Source organism: Pterocles gutturalis, unplaced genomic scaffold (genome assembly GCF_000699245.1).
Source record: "Pterocles gutturalis isolate BGI_N339 unplaced genomic scaffold, ASM69924v1 scaffold30188, whole genome shotgun sequence".
NCBI lineage: Eukaryota > Metazoa > Chordata > Aves > Pterocliformes > Pteroclidae > Pterocles > Pterocles gutturalis.
In genome coordinates this window covers 30,728-37,312 of record NW_010123976.1, presented here as the reverse complement: position 1 = coordinate 37,312, position 6,585 = coordinate 30,728, and positions in this window count along the sequence as shown.

Sequence of the window (6,585 nt, the reverse complement as noted above, 5' to 3'; positions counted from 1 at the left end):
GCTCAAGTTGTAGCCTGTCGGTACTCACAAACAAATACCTATGGAAGAAAATCTACTGTGTAGCAAGGTAGCATTTGCTGATTCTAACAGCATAAGCATTAATAAAGACAGACTTTCATATCACCCACTTTAATTATAGTTATCTTCTCCTCTGGAAAAATTTGTCCACATTATTGCGTGAATACTTATGGTCACGAAATAAATAAAGTTATCTACTAAGAAGTCTAGCTTTGCTTCTTTCCACGGAGAAAGTATCACGTTAAAAACCATTATGCATTCTTCAGAGCGTGCAAAGGCTCTGAATAAGATGCAAATTTTATCTGCATACATATGAACCTCAAAACAGTAAAGATGAACAATAATATATGTTAGATATCATATATAACCTCACTGTCTTAGTGCTGCTCAGTGTGATGGACACGTATTACAGAAGTAACTGTGGGCAGAATACAGATATCAGCTCCTCTGACTAGGAGAGCCAGGCAGAGACACACAGCTCTAATGGATTCTCCAGCGCCACTGTTTATTTTTCTTTTCCACTTGCTTGGACAAATACGTAATGGATGTCATTTCCCTGACTTTGTATCATTAACAGAAATACTGAAAACGTAGCAATACGCAGATACTTCAACACAGCTGCTTCCTCTGTCCCTAGGACATGCTATTTTTAACCTGACTGCAGAAAAATATTGCTCTAGTTCAAAGTATTTACAAATGACTGAGTTTATGATAAAACAAATTTACGCTTTTTCCAGCAAAAAACCACCAACAAACAAAAAGCCCCTGACAACCTGCATTAGGGCAGGACAAAGCACAGAAGAACTCTTTAATGTTTCATTTAGCACATCTCACCCTCCAAGCTAAAGCACATCACGGACTTTCATCTGTCACACCAAACCCTTAGCTTGACATTCAGCACAATGGGACGGTATGAAGAGCCAAGCAAAATTCAGCAACCCAGTTTATCCAGGTTTAAAGCTGGGTTTATCTCTACTAAGAGGTCTTTGATCAACAGCTGCGTATTCGTACTTTGAAATTATCCAACGTCACAAACTCCTCGCTGGGTGACGTTCTGTTGTGTTGAACAGGAAGATTTACTGAAACAAAGCATTAATCTGTCAGGCCTGGTATCATGGCTCTAAAAAGATCCTGTGTCAAATTATTCCATGTTTTTAAAGCAAACTCCATTGAATTTAAAGATTGTCATTAAGAAAACCAGTTTCAATTATCTGTTGATTCTTACAGAAAAATCCCCAGTGTGTAAAATGTCCTTAACGTCAGCATGAATAGATCTGATGGTGTGTGAATTTAAAAAAAAAAAAAAAAAAAAGGACAAAGAAAAAAGAAAGAGGGGTGTGTGGGAGAAACCAGGGCAAAAGAAAGGGAGACCCTAAAACCCCACAGCGCATAGCCCTTGCCAGAAACCACCTCTCCCCTGCAGTGCTAAAGATCAAGCAGCTCCTCAATTTAATCAATAGCTGTTTATCAGGAAGACAGTGAGTGAAGGGAGAGATACGACCTCTTAGCTAACCACAGCATTTCACTCCTGGAAAGCTTTTATTTATTTATTTTAACCATGAAATTTTCATGAGGCCAGAATATCTAATTTCAAATCCTTCAATGCTTGCTTGCCCTCTCCCTTGCTAAATGGATAGTTAAATTCAAAACTACTGTCATGAGGGAAACTGAACTGACATAACTCTAAAACGGGAATGTTTTCCAGAACGATAGGAGAGAATTTCTGCTTTCAGCAGGTTCAGCTCACATGCACTGCTTTGCAATTGTTCCCATGTGAAACAAATGAAATGCATTCACTTGGTTTCAATTGAAACAGTCTTTCAGGGAACAACTACCAATTTCTGCTACCTTAATGCCAGACTCTTCTAAACTCAATTTCTTGATATCATGATGTGTCTTACACTATTTTTGTCCAAGGCCTTTATTATACTTCCCAAGGATTACGACCCACGCAAGTGTGTTTGTCCAAAACGCCAGAATCTCGCCCTATCCCCAGTCTAAATCCTACAAGACTGGGTACCTGGATAAGTATCAGAAAAAGAACTCAAAACTGGCAAATTACTGTTTATTACCTTCATTTGGCAGTTCATCTCCTCTTTGTGCCTGCTCTGCTTTCAACTGAAAGAGAATGCCAGACCGACTGCAGCGTTTGCTGCAGATACAGTGCTGCTTTCTGAGACTGCTTAAAACGACTTGAGCATTTTTTTAATCTCTATATTTACACGCCATTAGGTGTTCCAAATGAGATAACACCCCGTTTTTAAGCCACTATGTTTAAGCCACTAGGACAAGACACTCCCCTGGCCCACGCTGCTGTTTGCTGACCTGTCCCTGTCCTCCTGGTGTGGCAGCTGCATCTCCAGATGTATCACCTTTACTGCTTTTAGCGTTTGCAGCATATTTAGTTAGTTGGGATTTATGACAGATGTCTTCCCTTTAGATATCATGATGTACATATTTGGGGAGAGTACTTCAGAAATACAAGTGATACAGCTTTGTAAAAATGTATTTAGATCCTTTAAAGGAATTGAATTAAAATACTAAAAACACCAATGAAAATAAAAAATACAAATCCTGCAAATTAACAAATCCTATTTCTATCGAAGAGGAGCAACAGAACCTCTGGACTACCATCCTCACATGCAGGTATCTTACCAACTAAGATGCCAGCAATTTGGATTTTAAGCAAATAGAAACTTCAGTGTGTGTTAAAAGTAATCCACTGTTTTCTTCAAAGAATGCTGCTCCTTCAGAACATAACCAACTTTTTTTCTGCCCGACTGAATTGGGCAATGCAGGTGTGGCATAAGATTTTACTCAAATAATTAAATAACGTAGCTTCTTGTGTAGGAAAGAAAATCCCATACATCACAAAATAGAAACAAATACTTTTGCTTATATCAGAGCTATAATGTGAACAGCATTAGCATATTTTAAATATGGCAGATTTTTTTTTTATATGGGTGCTTCAGTTGTATAAGGCGGCACTAACAGCATTGGATTCATATGGGCACGCACCTAAGCACACCAAACTGCAAAGACACAGCATTCCTAAGAAAATGAAAACGGGAGATGAAAACTCTTGGCTTTGTAAAAAACAACAGATGGATATATTATCCAGGATTCTCTGTTATCCCCAAATCAAAAACTTTATTAAATAATGACAAATATCTTTTCCAAACAGACCTCTCAGACCCCTGCTCTGAGACCCTCCTGGCTGTGAGCACACACAAACCGGGGGGTCTCTCCCATCTACTGCTGTGCTGCCGGTGCTCCCCGATGCTGCGGGGCAGTGAATTGCTCAGGAAGGTCCAACCCACAGTACCAGGGTTCAGGAGCTCCCCCGTGCTGACTCTCAAACACAACTGCTGCCCAAGAGAGCCCGTCTGAGCTTTTGCTGAGTTTCCTGAGCATTTCTTCAAATGACTACTATATGCCCCATACTTACATCAAAAGAGAGGTAAAGATGTAATTATTTTATTACAGACTCAGAGCAGGGATTTGCACTCACTTTTTATCCTGCCTCCTTGCCTGCCTTCAACAGGGCCGGGAGGAGCCACTGGTGGGGGAGCGGGGCCAGGAGGTGATGGAGAGCAGCAGGGCAACCCCAGCACGGGTGGGCAACCCCAGCACGGGTGGGCAACCCCAGCACGGGTGGGCAACCCCAGCACGGGTGGGCAACCCCAGCACGACAGCAGCAGTCGTGAAGGTTGGAATCCCCGTGCTACCACAGACAGCTGATTTAAAGGACAGTAGCTGCAGCATCTTTATTACCACCTTTGTTTTATTAACTGCAAGAATTCTGAGTTCTAGAAGGATGAGAGGACATGTCCAAAAAAAACAGGCCAATGTCTTACGGTTCTTGATAAGTAGTGAGGAAGTTCACTGCAGCCTTCCTGGACAATAGGCAGCATGTGTATATACTCACAATTCACATCAAAAAAGTGTTTCAGGTCAAAATTCATTCTGCAGCATTTATGAAAAGCTGAAATCTCAGCAAAGTCACAGCCATTTCCTAAGGTAGGTAGGGAAGGCAAACATCTGGAAAACATCTCATGGTTTAGAGGGATAAGGTCTTATCCCTTCCTCCCATTCCTTTGGGTAATAATGGTCAAGTTTTACTGGAATCACTACAATTCACTTAGCCTCTTGCCCCAGTATTTGCAATTTAGAAAGACACTGAAGGCTAAATAGGTAAAAGCCAGACTTTTCATAAAACCAGATCTCCCTGACACGCTAATAACAAGCCATCTGATCTGGGTGAGTGGTGGAGGGAAGAAGAGTCTGACTGTAGTTATTTTAAGATGACTCGACTCTCAGAAGCTGCTGAGCATCCCATCTTTTGAAAACTGCAGTCCTTCACAAATGCCTAAAGGTCACGAGATATTAAGGCACTGATCGAATTTTTGAAAACTTACAGACACAGCCTACTTACTCCTGGGAAACAACTGTTTAAGAGATTGCGTGTGTGATTTCAGAACATTTCAATTGCTTTCCACATGTGTGTATATTCATGACCAACATAGATCTATTTCTTACAAAGACCTAAAGACTACCCATATGCAATGACAACCCTAATATAATGAAAAAGCACACGGGGGCAGCTAGTTTCATAGGATCAAGGTATCACCTTAAATTACACACACGTCTGTAACAAGATAATGGCCCAACTGAGTCTAATACTCCTTTGCTTTCTTTTAGTATTATACCATATTCAAACAAAGAATAGCCAAGCCTAATGGCCCATTAAATAGATAGTACTGAACAGCAATAAATTTCTTTTTTGCAATTCATTTAACATCCTCAGTACAACTTAACTGGCTATGAATAAGATTATAAAACTTATTTCCATTGCAAAGGATATTTAAACCATATCACAAAGAATATGTGCATTTATTTTAAACTACAGGAAACTATTAATATAGCGTATCCATTATATCAAAAAATCTTCACACTTTACAGTAGATTAAAGAAACAAATAGAGAAGAATAATTTGTAAGAAAATGATGAAAAGCTCTGCTTTACTTGCACCTAATGTGAAAACCTTCTCACTGTGACCAAACTTGGAATTCCTACCGCAAAGGCACCTACAAACTTGATGTAAAATAAAACAAAATAGACACTTGAGGGGAAAAAAAACCAAACACCTTTACCAGTTTTAAATACATCCCATCACCAGATGCATACTCTCCTGGCTTCTGTGCTACAAGAAAAGCTGTTTTAACTTCCTCTCCATCTATCTCCTGTCCATCATTCCTCATTTGCTGGTCTTGCATCATTTAAGGACTTCTTCCATTTCAGTTATTTTAGAGGCCCACAAAAGTATGACTGCTTTCCTCCTGTGCCATTTCTTTTTTTACTTCTGACCAATACACACGACTGACTTTCTGCCTTTGTTGGAGGAAAGAAGGGTGTGCAGGCAGCCACAGCGGAAGGCACCACTGCAAACTCTTTCCGAATTACAGCCTTTGATTTGTTTTCTCAAAGAGATCTGCCACTGCAAACATGAGAGGGATGGTTGTGAATGGACAATTAAAAGGAAATAACTGAAAAGAAAAAGGCACTCTGGAGAGAATGCACATCTCAAACCAGGAAATGTAAACTTAAACCAAAAAATTATTGTACACAGCTACAAGAGTGGCTTACATTTAACAGATCAGAGGAGGGAAAAAACCAGGTTAAAACTTGAAATGAACAAATTGACCTCTATGATCAAAGATGAAGCTGAATTCTGATTTTAGAATTACGCTCCCATCTTCCTTTCCAAGAGGCCTCCATCTTGCATGGGGTAGAGCTTCCAGACACCCAAGAGGTGCCTTCAACTCTAATTTCCTATTTTGCTTTGGATCTATTTTTCTCCCATTTCAGTGAGACTTTGCATCTTCCTGGAAAGATGAATGATCGTATTTCATGGAATACTCACCCAGAAGCAGCCATCTAACCCTGCCTCTCTTTTAAGGAATGTGAAAGCAAACCACTGACAGTTACTCACAGCAGCTGTATTAGGAAACCGTTCTATTCACATCATGCACAAATGCTCAAAATTTACTTCAGTGTATCTAAACCTCCCCTGCAAAAACCCCCAAGAAAATAACTTTGTATTTCAAGACACCTATTTTTTCTTCTATAGTAATAAAGTTTAAAGGACACCGGTCTCATCAATTTAAGCAGCTAAAAGTAAAATAAGACATTCTTATTACCATGCTACTTAGTAAAAAGTTTAAGTCCAATAATGACTGCAGTGCCACACACACCTGCTATTAAATTTTTCTATTTTATTTTACCTTTTTTAAACTCCAAATAATGTAAAAATACATCTTAAAGTTCTGTCAATTTCTAAAACACGCTTTAGTAATTTCTGAGGACATATTTTTGATGCCTCAGTGTGTTATTCCCAAAGCTAAAACTCACAGCCATGATTAAATTAAAGGCTTCAGGATCTCATTATCATATTAAAGACTCTGAGTAGCTACAAACACCGCTGTTCAAAAAAGCCACACAAAGGAAACACTAATTTTGTATTTTTAATTAAAACCTTCAGACACAGCCTTGTGGCACAGACACTGC